The 18,658-nt window shown below is 41.3% G+C and overlaps 1 protein-coding gene across 2 annotated transcripts in view; it reads left to right on the forward strand.

Moving 5' to 3' along the window:
- The window catches only part of Kiaa0895 (KIAA0895 ortholog), a 57,776-nt gene that overhangs the window by 1,860 nt on the left and 37,258 nt on the right, over positions 1-18,658 (forward strand). The window contains exon 2 of one of the 2 annotated variants that reach the window (XM_027411675.2): positions 712-781. The gene's annotated coding sequence lies outside the window, so the exon portion shown is untranslated. Of the gene's footprint in view, positions 1-711; positions 782-18,658 lie in introns of those variants that run through there. The other variant, XM_027411674.2, reaches the window with a different exon arrangement.

Genomic DNA, 18,658 nt, shown 5'->3' on the forward strand with positions numbered 1-18,658 from the left:
ATGCTGTTGATCCAAGGCCTCCCCCACACATTGCTGCAATTGTCTTCCTAATATGTCTATGTGAATTTATAACCCATGTCAATTCACTTTATGTTTATAACCTGGAATAATTTTTTTCATTAAAAAAAAAATCATTGCTGCCTGAGGTGGTAATGCATACAATCTCAGCACTTAGGAGGAGGAGGCAGAAAAATCAGGAGTTCAAGGCCAACCCCATCTAAGAAAAGAAGAAAAGAAAAAAATACATACAGCATCATATTCATTTAAGATGATAACCAAGGGCTGGAATGATGGCTCAGCAATGGAGAGCCATTGGCTGTTCTTCCAAAGGACACAGGTTCAATTCCCAGCACCCTAATGGTGGCTCGTAACTATCAGTGACTCTAGTCCCTGAGTCCAGTTCTCCCTTCAGCCCCTATAGACACCAGGTATGCACATGATACACAGAAATACATGCAGGCACAACATCCATGCACATAAAAATCTTTTAAAAAAGACACAGATCTCAAGCAGAGTATTTCCTCTCTGGAAGATCTGTTCTTTCAAACTGTAGATAAAACTAATGGAGAGCTTAAAAAAAAAAAAAGGCACAAAAATGTGGTAGCATTACCTTCATCAAATAAATACATTTCCAGCTAATTTTTCAAAATTCACATACATTCTCACAACTGACAAAATAGTACAATAACTTAGATATTTGTATTTTCACAGAGAGAGAAAAGGCCAGGACCTGACCAGAAGGTGGTGGCGAGAAGGATCAAACAAAAGTTCTCCACCTCAGGTTATCTGGCTGACTGGCCACTTCTTCCCCCCATCCCAACCCCGCCCCGCCCCCCCCAGACAGGGTTTCTCTGTATTGCTTTGGAGGTGGTTCTGGAACTCACTCTGTAGACCAGGCTGGCCCTGAACTCACAGAGATCTGCCTGCCTCTGCCTCCCAAGAGCTGGGATTAAAGGCGTGCACCACCAACACCCAGCTGCCCACCTCTTTTACTTGTGTATTGTAATGAAGAAATAAGAACCATCAAAAGTTAATATCAAGTGGGGCATCGTGACACAAGGCTGAGGCAGAATGATTTCAATGCAGGACTAGCCTTGGCTACATAGTGAGTTCCAAGCCACCTTGGTTTACCTAGTAAGACCTTGTTTCAAAAACAAACAGTATTCTATATATGGATGGGCATGGTGGTGTGTGCTTATAATCCCAGCCACTTCAGATTGACTGAGGTGAGAAGATCACAAATTTGAAGCCAGCCTGTGTCATTTAGTGAGATTCTATCTTAAAAATAACTAAAAATGGGCTTGGGTGTAGTTCAATGATAGAGTGCTTGTGTAACATGTAGGAGAAGCTCTGTGTAAAATCCATATTACTAGGGGTGGCAAGAAAGTATTACCAAAAATGAACTATGTTATTAATTGCTTTTAGCATTGTGTAATCTTTATGTAAGCATTTCGACGGCTCGAATAGGATGGATAGGGATTCTGGCACTTGGGAGCCGCAGAATACTGAGTGTTACAGCTCAGATGGAAAGGTATTCTGGCAACTGGGAGCCAAGGAATACCACAGGTCCTAGTTAGCATAGCAGCTTGCAGCCCTGCTTCAGGGAAAGGCTTCCCCAGTGTATTGGCTCTACTTGGGCTGCTTCGGCAGGAGAGGGTTTCCAGCGAAGAGGTTTTCCCCAGATAGCTGAATGTAACAACACTGCTTCACCAGGGGAAGGTTTCCCCAGCAAAAAGTGTTACAGCCCTCCTCTGCTCTGCTCTGCCCAGAGTCTGGCGATAGAAGGTCTCACCCAAACCTCATTCAAGAGATTTATTGGGAGTGAAGAATCCAGGAGAGTGACTGCCCTCTGCCAGGGTGGAAGAGGACAGCCGGGAAGCCACAAGCTGAACAGACACAGGATTTATATAGGGCTTCTTAGGGGCGGAGTTTTTCCAGGGAGATTTCCAGGGTGAGGATTGGTCAGATTTCAGTCCCTGAGCTCAGAATGGCTAGATCTCCTGCTCATGTATTGGTTAGTTTTCTGCATAGGTTTAGAGTCAGATTTGGCTCTGGTTTCAAGGTCAAAGTGTGTTTCTATCACTGGTCCTTTTTTAGCCTTTTGGCTCTAATTTTAGGTTCAGGGTGTATTTCTTTCACTGGCTCTGATTCCAGGACCAAACTTTGTTTCTTTGGAATGGTTTCAGGGTCAGGGTGCATTTCTTTGGTTCTGGTTGCAGGGCCAAAGTGTGTCTCTTTGGTTCTGCTCAGGGTGTGTCTCTTTGACTGGCCCCTTTTCCCTATGCTTTTCCCTTTTCTAGTTTAATGAGTGAAAATGTTTCAGTTTCTTGAGGAAGAGTTGCCTGTGTCCCAGAATAGCCTCAAAACTTCTTATGACCTGATCTTCCTTCCTCGACCTCCCAAGGGCTAAGACTACAGGTGTGACACCATACCCATTTTACAGTGTGTGTGTGTGTGTGTGTGTGTGTGTGTGTGTGTAGATATATGGGTATATGGATTACTTTTCCATACTCACATTTATTTCATAAGGCTATTTTCACAAAACTTAATTTATAGTTTTATTTATTTATTCTTGGTGTTTTGAGACAGGGTCTCACTGTGACCTCAGACTCACAGAGATCTGTCTGTCTCTGCCTCCTGCTGGGATTAAAGATCATCACTACTACTCCTAGATCAATACCCATATTCTTAAATGAGTATCAAGAATAAATTTCCCTTAAATTTTATTTAAGGAAATACATCAAGTTATTATTCTACCATGTCAAAATTCACTCATTAAACCTACAAATGCCAGAGTTGATTAAATCCATTTCACTTTCCTTTCCCCTACTTTCAAGAATCTGCCATCGTCCCAGTTGTGTTAGTTCATCTTCTGCTATGACAAAACATCAAAAAATAGTCCGTGTGTGTGTGTGTGTGTGTGTGTGTGTGTGTGTGTTTTGTTTTGTTTTGTTTTGTTTTGTTTTGAGATGGCCTGTATATTGTTCTGGCTGTCTGGGGCTGAATTATAGATCATAGAGATCCTCCTGCCTCTGCTTCCTAAATGTTAGGACTAAAGGCATGCACCACCATGCCTGGCCAGAATTTAGTAGTTATTAAAGAGGTTTATTTCTTATAATTTACAGACTGAGTAGTCTAAGATCCAGGATCCACAGTTAATGAAGGTCTTCTTTCAAAGCAGAAACAGAAAGGCAAGAGAAAACATACAAGACATGGTATAAAACTGGAGCTGGAGAGATAGCTTAATACTTAAGATCATGTGCAGCTCTTCCAGAGGACTTAGGTTCAGTCCCGGCACCAACATAGTGGTTCATGACCATCTATCATTCAAGTTCCAAGGGATAGGACACCCTCTTCTGATCTCCCAGACTGCCAAGTACATATGTGATACCCATACATGCAGGTACAACACTCATACACATAAAATAAACAAACCCCAAAAGAAGTTTTCATTATAAATATCTAAGTAAATGTGAATTAGCCATTCATCGAGATGCAGCCCCCAATTGGCAAACACTGTTGCACTGGGGGCTAGATTCCAGCATGTGCTTTTGAAGGAGCACACTCAAACTAAACACCAACTCCTCAGGCCCATCCACAGTTGTCACTGAGCCCTCAAGTGCCATTTTCTAATGAGTTGTCAGGAAGCACAATCTCTACCTAAGCTGACCTCAACATTCCTCAAACCTTCCATCTTTGTTGAGCTGTCTCTTCCTATCTATTCACATATATGATATCACTTGGACTCCACTCAACACTACCTCAGAGTTGTTATTCTGGGGTGGGTTTGTTTTTAAGACAAGGTCAGGATACTTAGTAAGTTCTAGGCCAGCCAGGGCTGCAGATCTGAGACCCCCACACACATCAAAAAAAGAAAAAAGGCTGGCAAGATGGCTCAGCAGATAAAAGCTTGTGTGCAAGCCTCTTGATGTGAGTATGATCATAGAAGTGAGAACCAACTCCACAAAGTTGTCTTCTGACTTTCACAAGTATGCCCTAGCATGCATGTGCCCACTCATTATACAGACATACAAAATAATAAATTTTTAAAAATTAAATATCAACATTTCCCCTTTCCCTTTCTCCAATACCCACATACACACACCTTTTGCTCTCTTTCAAATTTATGATCTCTTTTTTTAAATAATTTTTTAAAGATTTTATTTATTTATTATGTATACAACACTCTACTTCCATGTATATCTGCACACCAGAAGAGGGCACCAGATCTCATAATGGATGGTTGTGAGCCACCATGTGATTGCTGGGAATTGAACTCAGGACCTCTGGAAGAGCAGTCAGTGCTCTTAACCTCTGAACCATCTCTCCAGCCCGACCTCTTTTTTCCTTGTAATTACATACATATTTGTGTATATATGTGTATTTCTAAATACAACCTGCTCAGTCTGTATAATATTACTTTTATGCATAGACTTTCAGGGCTGACCATTTGGTATTTATGACAGTTTGAATGTAATTGGTCCCCATGAGCTCATAGTGAGTGGCATTATGAGGAGGTGTGACTTTGTTGGAATAGGTATAGCCTTTTTGGAGGAAGTGTGTCACTGTGGAGGTGGACTTTGAAGTCTTATGTATGCTCAAGCCACACCCAGTGTCTCAGTTCACTTCCTGTTGCCTGTGGGTCAAAATGTAGAACTCTCAGCTCCTTCTCCAGCACCATGTGTGCCTGCATACTGCCATGCTGCACCATGATGATAACGGATTAGACCTCTGAAAACCAATTAAATTTTTTCCTTTCTAAGAGTTGGGCGGTTTAGCACACACCTTTAATCCCAGCACTAGTGAGGCAGAGGCAGCCAAATCTCATGGATTCAAGGCCAGTCTGGTCTAAGAAGTGAGTTTCAGGACAGCCAGGGCTACACAAAGAAACCCTGTCTTGAAAAACAAAACAAGCAAACAAAAAACAAAACCCAAACAAACAAAAAAAGAGTTTGCCATGGGCATGGGGCCTCTTCACAGCAACAGAAACCGTAACTAAAACAGTACTAACAGTCAGTTTGTATACTATTTCTTCTGCTGTTAGCATTCCTTAGTTGCCTATAGTACTTTGTATAGGATTGAGGTCTCATGAGCATGTCTGTTTGTGTCATCTTTGTTCAGCTCATGTTTAGGCAGTCATGTTGGGGAGACTTTATGGTTGTAGCTTCAGCCATTTATAGGAGGCACAGTCTCATAGCAGCAAACTCCCTATTCCTCTGGCTCTTCCAGTCTTTCTGCTTCCTCTTCGGCAGTGATCCCTGAGCCTTAGGTGCACAAGTTGAGTTGTAGATGTATCAGTTGGGAATGGAATCCACAACTCTGCATTTGATTTCTTCATGGTCTTTGTTGTAAAGAGAAATTTCCTTGATGAGAGGTAAGGAATATACTTATCTGTGGGTATAAGAACAAATATTTAGAATGTAATTGACAATTACTCTGACTTAGTAAAGTGGTTATAGAGTCTCCTCCAGTATCCATGAATTCACTAGCCTTGGGCAGTTGGGGGAGTTGGCTAGGTTTCCAGTTCCAGGCATGATATCCTTCTCTGTTGAGCAAAGAGTTGTAGGTTACCTCAAGGTCATCATGCCATGCTGATTGTTATCGTGGTTCATAGGTGTCATAGTTGGTTAGGTCTGTTGTTTGCTTCTCTCCTTTAAAAACTTGCATGGTACTTTATGGTACCATGAAAACTAGTCCTCAGGGAGGAGGCATCAAGGTCAGTTCCAGTTCAGGGGCCTCTGGGCTCTGCATCTGAAGTGAATGGTGTCTTCAACAATAAGGACTTACCTTCCACCTCTGGGGGACAACCAAGGGCAATAGCAATCACCTATGATGTTTTGGGGGGTCTCTTGGGAAACCCTGACCAACAACTCAAAAGAGGGCTGGTGTTGGGGTTTTTATTAGATGGTCTCTGGCTCTTAGGGTAATAAAAATATTTTAATGTTAAAAAAAAGAGAGAACTTGGGGTATACTTATTGGCATAATGCTTGCGGCTCTAGGTTTAATCTCCAGTACAATGAAAATAAGGTGTTTATTTTAGTTCACAGTTTATGATTGGTTGGCTCCATTTCTTTGATGGCTAATGGTATATTATGTTGGGAGATTATGGCAGAGCCAAACCACTCAGCCCAGGGCCATAAAGCAGAAAAGAATGAGGAAGTACCTATAGTTCCACCTTACTTCAAGGAAATCCTCCCAGTAACCTGAAGACAGGGCCCTATCCCTTAAAGCTTTGCTGCCTCTAAGAAGTAGCACACAGGCCAAATCTTGGGGACTTATCCATACCATTGGATTGCTTCCCCAAACACTGCCCAACCTCTTTTTAAAAGATTTGAGTAACATAATTAGTTATGTATATAATAATGGCTTTCAGGATGGCACGTTTGTGTATACATGTAATGCATTTTGATTATTCAGCTCCATTGCCCGCTGGCCCCGCTCTGTTCTTCTTCCTCTTCACATCTCACCTCATTTCTGCTTTCATGGGGTTTGTTGTTTGTTTGTTTGTTTTGTGGCCTAATGAGTGTAATTAAGATTACTTTCAGGGAAATGGGCTTTATTTTATTTGGTTACTTTGTTTTCCTCTGTTTTGTTTTGAGCCAGAGTCTCATGTATTCTAGGCTGGCCTCTGACTCCCTATGTAGCTGAGGCTTGCCTTGAAGTTTTGATCCTCCTTCCCCTGGCTCCCAGATGCTAGGATTATAGGCGAGTGCATTATAGCTGGTGTTGCCCAGCCTCTATTGTGTTCCTCTTGCTTCTTAGAATCAAGGGAAAATACCTTAATGATATTCTCCTTAGCTCTTTGTCCTTGCTGAATTAATTTGCCTGCCACCAGTCTCTTTTTCTATTTGACTTGGCTTGCTAAGTTAAGCACTTTCTGGAAAAGATATTGAGCTAATTTCATTTCTCATTTGTTTAACCAGTCGAACCTTTATGGTTACTCAGAATCCTTTCAACTTATCCCTTTGAATCCCTATCACATTCTCCATCATATTTTACATTCCACTTTTTTCCTCAATGAAAATGATCTTACCATCCACTTCACTTAGTTTTCAATGCCAAGAAAAGCCCTCACTTATTTATTGTTATTATTATTAGACAGGGTTTCTCTGTGTAGCCATGTCTGTCCTGGGACTTTCTCTGTAGACCAAGCTGGCCTCAAACTCAGAGATCCACCTGCCTCTGCTGGGATTAAAGTTATGCACCATGCCATGCTAAGTTTGTGATTATTAATATAGAAAATAAATGCCTCTAGATAATTAAATTCATTTAATTTAATTATTAAATATTTAAATTTAATTTCAAAATATTTTTATTATAAAGGTAAGAGAGAATAGGGCACAAAACAAGGAGAGCTATTTGACTTTGTATTTGAGAAACTAATCTATCAGTGTCTGGTGCAATGGAAGTAGTTGCCATTCTCAGTGATTTCTTAAAGTATCTGTTTGGTTCTCATTTTTACTCTTAGTGTGCTGTAACATGAATTCTAGTTAGTTTTAATACTAAACTCCCATAGACAGATATTGGGGTTAAAGCTGAAGATCAGAGAAGCAAAGTGGCCAGCCACTAGTGTTCTCACCTCTACCAATGCTCAGAATGAAGGGTCCATCCACTGAACCTCAGACAGCTTCAGACTGTTCATTCCTCAGACTCCAGTGCACTCCACCAGACCTCAATGCACCTCCTGTCTCCTCCGGCCTTCTATTCCTCTCCCACCCAGCTTTCCTGTTTCTACCTTCTTAGTTCTGGGATTAAAGGTGTGTCACTCCAAGTGCTGGGATCCTTTGTGTGAGCTCTGTTTCTCTTTTAGACTGGATCAGTTTTGTGTAGCCCAGGGTGGCCTTGAAAAACAGAGATCTGTCTGCCTCTCTCCCGAGTGCTGGGATTACAGGTGTGTGCCACCACTGCCTGGCCTCTATGGCTAACTAGTGTGGCTGCTTTTACACTCTGATCTTCAGGCAAGCTTTATTTGTTAGATCATAAACAAAATTTCACCACATAATAAAAATTTTTAATTTCAAAAGGTAAAAGCTATAACAGAAAAGTGTAAACATCCAGAGGCCAAAATACCAGATTTGTTAGCATCAAGCCTAAAAGTTAGAAAACATGGAATGATAGATTTCAAAACTTGAAAGAAAATACTTGTCAACTAAGATTTCTATGCCCCACAAAATTATCTGCTAAAACACATGGAAAATGAGAACACTTTAAGGGGCACAAGAAGGACCACACCAGAAAAGCTGTGTCAGTGCTAGATCATGTGAGGAACCTTAACACACAGGGTGACTATTTCTCTGACCTTAGCAGCTCTTCAAAATTCTGAACTCAAGAGTTCTCCAAGAATTTCTATGCTCTCTGTTGTTGCTTGTTTTTTTTTTTTTTTTTTTTACTCTTTGTTCTTTGGTCTTTTGGGGGTGGGGGGGAGGGGGGCTCACCACCCAGCTCCCAGATAAACCACATATGAAGAAACCTATTCTTACTTAAAAATGCCAGGCTTTAGCCTGGCTTGTTTCTAGCCAGCTTTTCTTTTCTTTTCTTTCTTTTTTTTTAAGATTTTATTTATTTATTATGTATATAACATTCTGCTTCCATGTATATCTGCACACCAGCAAAGGGTACCAGATCTCATTATAGATGGTTGTTAGCCACCATTTGGTTGCTGGAAATTGAACTCAGGACCTCTGGAAGAGCAGTCGGTGGTGCTCTTAACTTCTGAACTATCTCTCCAGCCCCTCTAGCCAGCTTTTCTTAGGTTAAATTATCCTATCTAAATTATCCTAAATTTTGCCTCTGGGCCTATTCCTTTCTTGCTTCTGTATGTCTTACTTTCACTCTTACTCTGTGACTGGTTGTGTGGGTGGGTGGCTGGCCCCTGACTCCCTCCTCTCCTTGTTCTCTTGCTCCTCTTTCCTCTTCCCAGATATCTCCTAGTATTTATTCTTTTGCCTGCCAGCCAGCCTTCCCTATTCCTTCTCCTGCCACATTATTGGCCATTTAACTCTTTATTAGGACCATCAGGTGTTTTGGACAGGCAAAGAATCACAGCTTCACAGAGTTAAACAAATGCAACATTGCTGGGCGGTGGTGGCACAAAGCTTTAATCCCAGCACTCCGGAGGCAGAGGCAGTGGGATCTCTGTGAGTTCGAGACCAGCCTGGTCTACAAGAGCTAGTTCCAGGACAGGCTCCAAAGCCACAGAGAAACCCTGTCTCAAAAAAAAAAAAAAAAAAAGTAACATAAACAAAAGCAACACATCTTTACGTCATAAGACAAACATTCCACAGCAAAAACAAAAGTAACACACCTCAAAATAATATCCTAACAGCGCTCTTCTCAGCAAGCAGTGCTGCTTCTCTCATCAGTCACCTACTGTGGTGAAATGATGTGATGTCATCCTATACAACACTTCATGGTTTGGAGTGGAAAGGTGGTTTTTCTTTTATTCCCCCCCACACCTCAGATATAATACAGAGAAGCCCTGAGAAAGTAGGTGTCTCCAGGAAGAAAAAGACCTGCTGGATAGTTTTAAAAGCTAATCAGAAGATATAAGATCTACTACATATTGACAAAATGAATGATTCTTCAAGATGCTATAACTGTAGTAAATATTTATGTACCAAATCTTAGGGCTCCCAATTTTATAAAACAAATGCTAGCAGACATAATAGACCATGTAGGTCTGGATACAATAATAGTGTATTGCACACTCCACTCTCACATATGAATGGAATGGCCCCCAAAGGGAGTGGCACTATTAAGAGGTGTGGCATTGTTGGAGGAAGTGTGTCTATCACTGTGTGTGTGGGGGGGGGTGATACTTTGCTCAAGCTACACCCAGTGTGGACACAGTTCACTTCCTGTTGCCTGCAGATCAAGATGTAGAACTCTCAGTTCCTTCTCCAGCACCATGTCTGCCTGCATGCTGCCATGATCCACCATGATAATGGACTAAATCTCTGAAACTATAAGCCACCCAATTAAATGTTTTCCTTTACCAGAGTCACCATGGTCATGGTGTCTCTTCACAGCAATAGAAACCCTAGCTAAGACAGATGGGTCCTGAATCAAAAGTCAGCAGAGAAACTTACAGCTAAATTGTACCAGAGATCAATAATATTAACATATATCCATAGAATATTCTTCCCAACAGACAGGGAATGTACATTTTTGTCAGTAGCACAAGGAACCTCCCCTAAGAATATTCACAGTATAGGCCACAAAGCAAGCCTCAGTACAAAAACAAGATCCACCTACCTCTGCCTACCAAGTACTGGGATTAAAGAGGTCTGCCACCATACTCAGCAAGAGAATCTTTAAATTCCTGGAGTCAAAGGAAAATAAGAGTACAACTTAACCGGAACCTCTGGAGTATAGCTGAGATATTCCTATTCTTAGTGGGGGAAAGTATATATTTATAAAGGGTCACATTAAAAACCAGAGAGGGAGCTGGGAAGATGGCTCAGAGAGAGTAAAGATAATTTCTGTGCATCATTTGTGACCCCCAAATCCCTCCCAAAACCCCATGTATACGCAAAAGCAGAAAACTAATTCCATGATTTGTTCTTTGATGTCTACAGGTCTGCCATGACATCCTCATAGACACAAACCAAACCATACACACACACAATAAAATAATAATAATAATAATAAACATTTAATTAAGGAGATAACAAATAACCTAATGATATACCTCAAAGCACTAAAAACAGAAATATACTCAAGTGCAGCCTATGGCAAGAAATAAAATTCAGAGCAGAAATTAATGAAGTAGAGACTTGCAAAACAATATAGAGAATTAAGCAGACAAAAAGTTGTTTCTCTGAAAATGTATCATGGTGGCCAACCCTTAACCATATTAGCCAAAAGACAGAGAAAGAGGGCCCACGTTAATGAAATTAGAGAAAGGAGAGTTACAACACACTCCAGCAAAATCTAGATAGTTGTAAGGTAAAACTTTAAAACCTATATTCCAACAAACTAGAAAGTCTAGAATAAATGGATAAATTTCTAAAGATGTATAATTGGTTGAAATCAAGCCAGAAAAATTAAACAAAACCTATAACAGATCTGTAGTGTGATGTTTTGCTCTTTAGGCTATTTAGTCTTTGGGGGGGTGAGGCCCACCACCCAGCTCCCAAGTAAATCACACATGGAGACTTATTCTTAATTATGGGTGCTCAGCCTTAGCTTGGCTTGTTTCTTGCCAGCTTTTCTTATCTTAAATTATTCTGTCTACCTTTTCCCTCTGGGCTTTTATCTTCCTTTCCTTCTTACTCTGTGGCTGGCTGGGTGACTGGGTGGCTAGCCCCTGCCTTCCTCCTTTCCTTGTTCTGCTCTCCCTAGTCCTCAGTTCTCCTTCTATTTATACTCTGTGCCTTCTAGCCTTGCCTATCATTACTCCTACCTCACTGTTGGCCATTCAGCTCTTTATTAGGACCACCAGGTGTTTTAGACAGGTGCAGTAACACAGCTTCACAGTTAAACAAATACAGCATGAACAAAAGCCACAAACCTTAAAATAATATTCTACAACACAGATCCATGTCTTAGGGTTTCTATTGCTGTAAAGAGACACCACGATCATGGCAACTCTTATAAAGGAAAACATTTATTTTGGTGGCTTACTGTTTCATAGATTTAGTCCATTATCATCATGGCAGGACATAGTGGTGCACAGGCAGACATGGTACTGGAGAAGGAGCTGAGAATCTTACATCTTGATCTGCAGGCAACAGGAAGTAAACTGAACTAGGCATAGCTTGAGCATAGGAGACTTTAAAGCCCATATCCACAATGACACACTTCCTCCAACAAAGCCACACCTACTTCAACAAGGTCACACCTCCTGATGGTACACTCCCTGTGAGCTTATGGGAGCCAATTACATTCAAACTACCACATTCTAGTCCCTGAGTCCCACAAGCTTGTTACCATATCATAATGCAAAATTTATTCAGTCCCAATTTCAAAAGTCCCCATAGCTCTATCACAGTCTCAACAATGTTTTAAAGTCCAAAGTTCAAAGTCTCTTTTGAGATTCATGCAACCTCTTAACTATAATCCCCTTTAAAATCAATTTAAAAAAATAGATCACATGCTTCCAACACATTATAGCACAGGATTTACTTAACTGTTCTAAAACGTAAAGAAGAGAGCAAATAGTGAGGAAATACTGGACCAAAGCAAGACCCAAAACCAGCTGGGCAAACTCCAAACTCATAACTCATCTCCATGTCTGATGTAAAAAGGGTCTTCAGATCTCCGACTCCTTTCAGCTTTATTGACTACAACACACTTCTTTATCTTGGACCAGTTCCACTCCCTGTTAGCATCTCTCCTTGGCAGGTATCCCATGACTCTGGCATCTCCAACATCTTGGGTTCTCCAAGACAAGCCAGGCTTCACCTTAACAGCTTCACACAATGGCCTCTCTTGAGGACACATGACTGGCCTCAGTGGCTTTCCTTAGTTGCGGAGGCAAATTCCATAACTCCTGTCTTCTGTCCTTAAAGACAGAACCACCTGGCCAAGGCTGCCGAGTTCTGATGCTTGCCGGGGCTGGAACATGGCCCCTTATTTCATCTTCACCAGCTTTCTGTTTTCTGTGGTTTCCTTCACTGACTAAACTTTGCTATTTTGGAACTTTCTCTGTAGACCAGGCTTGCCTCAAACTCAGACATCTAGCAGACTCTGCCTTCTGTGTGATGGAATTAGGGGCATGTGCCATGACAACTGACTCTATGCTCTTCTTAGTTTCTTTTCACAAGTTAGAAACTTAGCTGGGTGGGATCTTGCTCTAAGATCACCATTCCCTTTATTCTATTTCTTTTTTCTTTTTTTCCTTATAATTTATTTAACTTCATTTTATATGCATTGGTGTGAAGGTATCAGATCCTCTGGAATTGGAGTTACAGACAGTTATGAGCTGCCATGTGGATGCCGGGAAATGAACATGGGTCCTCTGGAAGAGCAGCCAGTGCTCTTAACTGCTAAGCTATCTCTCCAGCCCCTTATTCCATTTCTTAACCTGTTCATCTCCTTGAGCATAGGACTTAGCTCCATTCCACTTCCTGGTGCTCCTTTTCTCCTCAAATTGTACATTTTGTATTTTTTCTTAGATTACTCCTTTTCATTATAAATCTTTATTAGAGTTAACTCTAATAACGATACAACAGAGTTTACTTTAGGTTGATTTGAGATTTCCTTTGCCAATAGAATTAATCCAAAACTCTTCAATTTAGCTTCAGGCAGACTTTTCAGACAGGGCAAAAAGTAGTCACATTCTTCACCATAATATGATAAGAACGATTTTAGGAAATATACTAAAGTTATTCTCCCCTGAAACCTCTTGAGCAAGGCCCCCCCAGTTTGTCAAATCACACTCTGCACCACTGTCTTTCATGCTCCTACTAAATAGCCCATTAAGCAGAACTTAATGTGTTCAACTGTGTTGTGTGATGTGCTACTGGGTTCTTTGGGGGGCCTACCCCCAGCTCCCAAAGAAAGCACACAAGGAGCCTTATTATTAGTTTTGACTGCCTGACCTTAGCTTGGCTTGTTTCTAGCCAGATTTTCTCATCTTAAATTAACCTGTCTACCTTTTCCCTTTGGACTTTTTATCTTTCTTACTTGGGCATATGCTACTTTCCTTCTTATTCTGTGGCTGGGTTGGGTGGCTGGCTAGCTGTCTGGCTGGCCCCTGACATCCTACCACTTCTCCTTGTTCTCTCATTGCTTCCTGTTATCTCTTGGTTCTCCTTCTATTTACACTCTCTGCCTACCAGCCCCACCTATCCTTGATCCTGCCTCACTACTGGCCATTCAGATCTTTATTAGATCACCAGGTGTTTTAGACAGGCAAAGAATCACAACTTCACCAAGTTAAACAAGTGAAGCATAAACAGAAGTCACACACCTTAAAAAATATTCTACCACCACAACTGCTTAAATAATCCACAGTCCCAAGGTCCATATTCCTTCAAACAAAAGCATGATCAGGCCTATCACAACAATGCCCCACTTGTGCTACCAACTTCTCTTGGTTAAGGTTTCTATTGCGGTATAGAGACACCATGACCACAACAACTCTGATAAAAGAAAACACTAAATTGGGTGGCTTACAGGTTCAGTACATTATCATCATGGTGGGACATGGTGGCATGCAGACAGACATGGTACTGGTAAAGGAGCTGAGAGTCCTACATCTTGGTCTGCAGGTAACAGGAAATGAACTGAGCTATGTATAAGATTGAGTATATGCGATCTCAAAGACTGCACCCACAGTGCACACTTACTCCAACAAGGCCACACCTCCTAATAGTGCCACATCCTATGAATTTATAGGGGCCAGTTACATTCCAACTACTACAATCCATAACCAGGAAGGTGGTTGGATGGAAATAGTAATTAAAAGGCTCCCCACAGGGGCCAGAAAGATGGTTCAGCAGTTAAAAATGCTTGCTGCTTTTCTCAGGTCCCAACCCTCATATTGGGTAGCTCACAAATACTTGAGGAATCTGATATCCTCTTCTGGCTTCCTTTAGCACCCATACTCATGTGTCATACACACAAATACAAATAAAAATGAAGTGAGAAGGGGCAAGAACACCAAATTCATTCTGTGAAGCTAGCGTAATTCTGGTACCCAAAGTGGATGATGACACAGCAACAACAACAAAAACCCTGCAAACCAGTCTCTGATGAACATGGATGCAAAAATCTTCCAAATTACTTATATATTAAGATCAAGATCATGTTACGATCATATACCAGATTTGGTGGCACATCCCTATAATCCTAGCACTTGGCAGGAAGAGACAGACAGACAGATCTCTGAGTACCAACTACCAGGACTGCATAATGAAAGCCTGTCTAAAACACACCAAACATACATCTCAAGCAAGATGGTTTCATATGAGGGATTCAGGTTGGTTCAATATATGCAAATTTTTAAAACCCACAAATCAACATACAGCACCAAATTAAAAGATTGAAAACAGGCTCTTTGGACCAGGCCAGGCAGCAAGGAGCAGTCCAGCCATAGCTGAGCTGGGTGGGAACCTTTGAGGCAAGGACCTGGAGGAGCTGACAAAGTGGCTGGGTGATCTGAAGGTGCAGCTGTTCTAGTTGCAGGTCACTAAAGCAACAGAGAGCTCCACATCCAAGTTCTCTAAGATCTGAGTTGTCCTCAAACTCACCACTGATGTCTTGACCATCATGAACCAGACTCAGAAACAAAGTCTTAGGGAATTCTACAAGGAAAGAAGTCAGGCCCCTGGACTTCCAGCCCAGGACGACAGAGCCCCAGTCCTCAGCTGGCTGGCAGCACAGAGAGGCAGCAGACTATGAGGCAGCAGCAGAAGTAGCAGCTGCATCTACACAAACAGCCAAGGCTTCAGGTTTCCATAACAATACGTACAAAACAGGCTAAAGAGGAAGACAGACAGGGTTTCTCTGTGTAACAGTCCTGGCTGTCCTGGAACTCACTCTGTAGACCAGGCTGGCCTCAAATTCACTGAGATCTGCCTGCCTCTGCCTCCCAAGTGCTGGGATTAAAGGCTTGTGACACAACCACCAGGCTGTTGTTTTCTTTGTTTGGATGCTCTTATAGCTCAGGATGGCCTCAAACTATGTAGGGGATAATTTTGGATTCCTAATCTTCTTTTTACCTCACAAGTGCTGGGATTATGGGCATGTGCCACCACACTTGGCTTTAATTTTAATACAATCTTGATTTTAACAATGATTTGAAAATGGAGGGAAAAGGAAGAAAGGGGGTGGGGAAGAGAGGAGGAGTAAGTGATAATTAAATCAGTCCTTTTATCTCAGTTTTAATGGTTCATATAGAAACAGGTATAAAAGGAGGTTTTTCAGAAAGACAGAATGTTCATTGTTCTGGCGGTGTGTAAAAACAATGCTGACTCAAAAGCAGAATGGACAGCTGCAGATGCTGTGCCCAGTGCAGACACTGAGCAGGCACCAAATGAATCAATAATTAACAATGCAGATGCACAGATTTGATGAAGATGAATAATTATATAGCTGGGATTGCCGAAAAACAGCACTAAAGCTTTAGCTCCAGGATACCTTTCCAACAGAGCTGTGTAACACTTAGTTCTGGGACTCTCAAGTTCCAGAATACCTGTCCCATCGGAGGCATCCAAAAGGCTTACAATATATATGTATTTATGTAATTTAAATTTAAAATTTAAACATATTTAAATTTTATATTTAAAATCATCCCTACTAGTTAGAAAGGCCCTTCTATATTTGAAAAACATTAAGTTAAGCCCTTGTATATAAAAATCCATGAAATGCATATATTTTGGTTATTTCAGAAAGTAATGAAAGTGGGGCTGGGGACATAGTACAATGGTAGACTTCAGAGTACATACAAAGCTCTGAACTGGATAGCCAGCAATGAAAAACAGAAAAAGGTAGTGGAATATCATATGAACTGACGTAATGGTTAAGCAAGCTCGTAAACACATTCAGAGTAAACTCTGCACAAACTGAGACAATATGACTATATAAACCTCTGTTTATCATTCTAAATCGGTGGTGTGAACACTAGAGAGCAGGGTCTAAAATGAGGCAGACTAGAGTTTCATGCAATAGCCAACTTTATTCAGAGCATCTGGCAGTTTATACAATCAGGGTCAAAAAGCAGTAAATAAATAAAGTGTTCAATCACAAGGACATGTTTTCCCATAGAGGCACATGAATTATAACAGCTGAAGTAAACTCACTCCTGTCTGCTACACCTGGGAGGATCGTGAAAACACATCCCAAGAACAATTCTGTGTTCGGAAGAAACTGAGGTCACAAGACTCTTGTTAAAGGGCAACAGGCTGGCCGGGCGTCGGTGGTGCACGCCTTTAATCCCAGCACTTGGGAGGCAGAGGCAGGCGGATCTCTGTGAGTTCGAGGCCAGTCTGGTCTCCAGAGTGAGTGCCAGGACAGACTCCAAAGCTACACAGAAAAACCCTGTCTCATAAAACAAAACAAAACAAAACAAAGGGCAACAGGCTGGATAATGGGTATAGTACTGCCTACTATCCACAAGTTTTCCTTTTTGAGAAATAGTCCTGAAACTACAGTCACTTTAGAAACTAGAAATTTGAGGGGTAACTCATAGAAAACTTGATAAACAAGTTTCAGAATACAGCCCTGTGTTGCAAAAGTAGCTGCAACTCTCAATGGTTAGGCAAATACTTACTCTCCCAAAGACCCATCTGATATAATTCTGTTTCTTGAGTTAACACTGAAAATCCATACACTTTCTGCTATTCACTTACCAGTTCACAAACATTTATTGTCTACTATGTACCAGGCACTCTTCTTTTTCCTTTTTTGAATTTTTTTTTAAATTTTTATGTCAGATGTAAGGGTGTCTCTTGCCTGTATATATGTTTATGCACCACATGCTTTGTGTGCCTGAGAAACCAGAATTGGATCCCCGATACCAGAGTTATAGATGGTTGTTAGCTGGCATGTAGGTGCTGGGAACAAGTGCTCTTAACTGCTGAGCCATCTCTTCAGCTCCCCACTCCCTAGGTACTGTTCTTGATGCAGAGTGCAAAAGTAAACAGATTAGTATGCTTATGTGAGAGGCCATAGGTTTATTCATCTCTATAGCTCCAAATTAAAAAACATTGCAGTCCTATGAATGAGTATAGACAATAGGAAAGAAATCCAGGAAACCATAGAACAAAGAATGTGAAATAAGTGCTAAGGAAAAATACAGCAGAGAAAGGGGATATGAAATAGGAAGGAGTTTTAACTAGTGTGGCTAGAAAAGCCTTATTGGAGAGTAACATTTGGATCAAGACATGAATAAAGTAAGGGAGGGTAGCCTGTAGATGTCTGGAGGAGCATTCCAACCAGAAAGAATCACAGATGACAAAGGCCTTGTGGTGAAGCAGTGTCTGTCTCCATTGAGAAGCATCAGGTGCCAGTGGGTCTCTCGGAGGAGACTGAGGTCATAATAGGAGATGACATCAAAAAGATGATCAGAGCTAGGTCATAAAGGCAGAGTGACATGATCTAACTTTAACAGAATCATTCTGTCCACTGGGTTTTGAAAACAGATTTGAGTCAGAGCGAGACTACAAGGATCATCTCTGACTCAGCCTCAGAAACTGGGGTTGAGCCTCCAGATGGAGTCATGTAACTGAATGTGGGATTTGTGAGATGTTGTCGGCAGTAAAATGTTTCTGGATGTGTATTGACCAAATACTGATTCCAAATCGAGTGTATTGAATGCAGAGAGTCTCTGCTAGCACCACTTGCACGGCATCAAGTGATGTCCCTGCAGCCTTGACTCGGAACGCAAGACTCAAACTTTAGATTGTGTGCTACCTCACATCAACATTGATGAATGCCACCTAGAACACCCCAGCTTGGATACCAGAGGACTTGGTGTTAAGGGTGGCAGGGGTTTTTTTTTGTATATATGAGGTTTTCTGCTCTTATGGAAGCACAATGTAATGGTTTGATTATGTAAACAAAGGCTCTTAATATTTTTCCACCATCATCTCTCAACATGTAAGTATGTAGTGTTATCTGTAGATTGTATTGTGTTAGAATATTTGCATTTAAAAGTTTCTGTTCGAAGGGCTGGAGAGATGACTCAGTACCTAAAAGCACTTGCTGTGCT

The sequence above is a fragment of the Cricetulus griseus genome, chromosome 4 (assembly GCF_003668045.3).
Source record: "Cricetulus griseus strain 17A/GY chromosome 4, alternate assembly CriGri-PICRH-1.0, whole genome shotgun sequence".
NCBI lineage: Eukaryota > Metazoa > Chordata > Mammalia > Rodentia > Cricetidae > Cricetulus > Cricetulus griseus.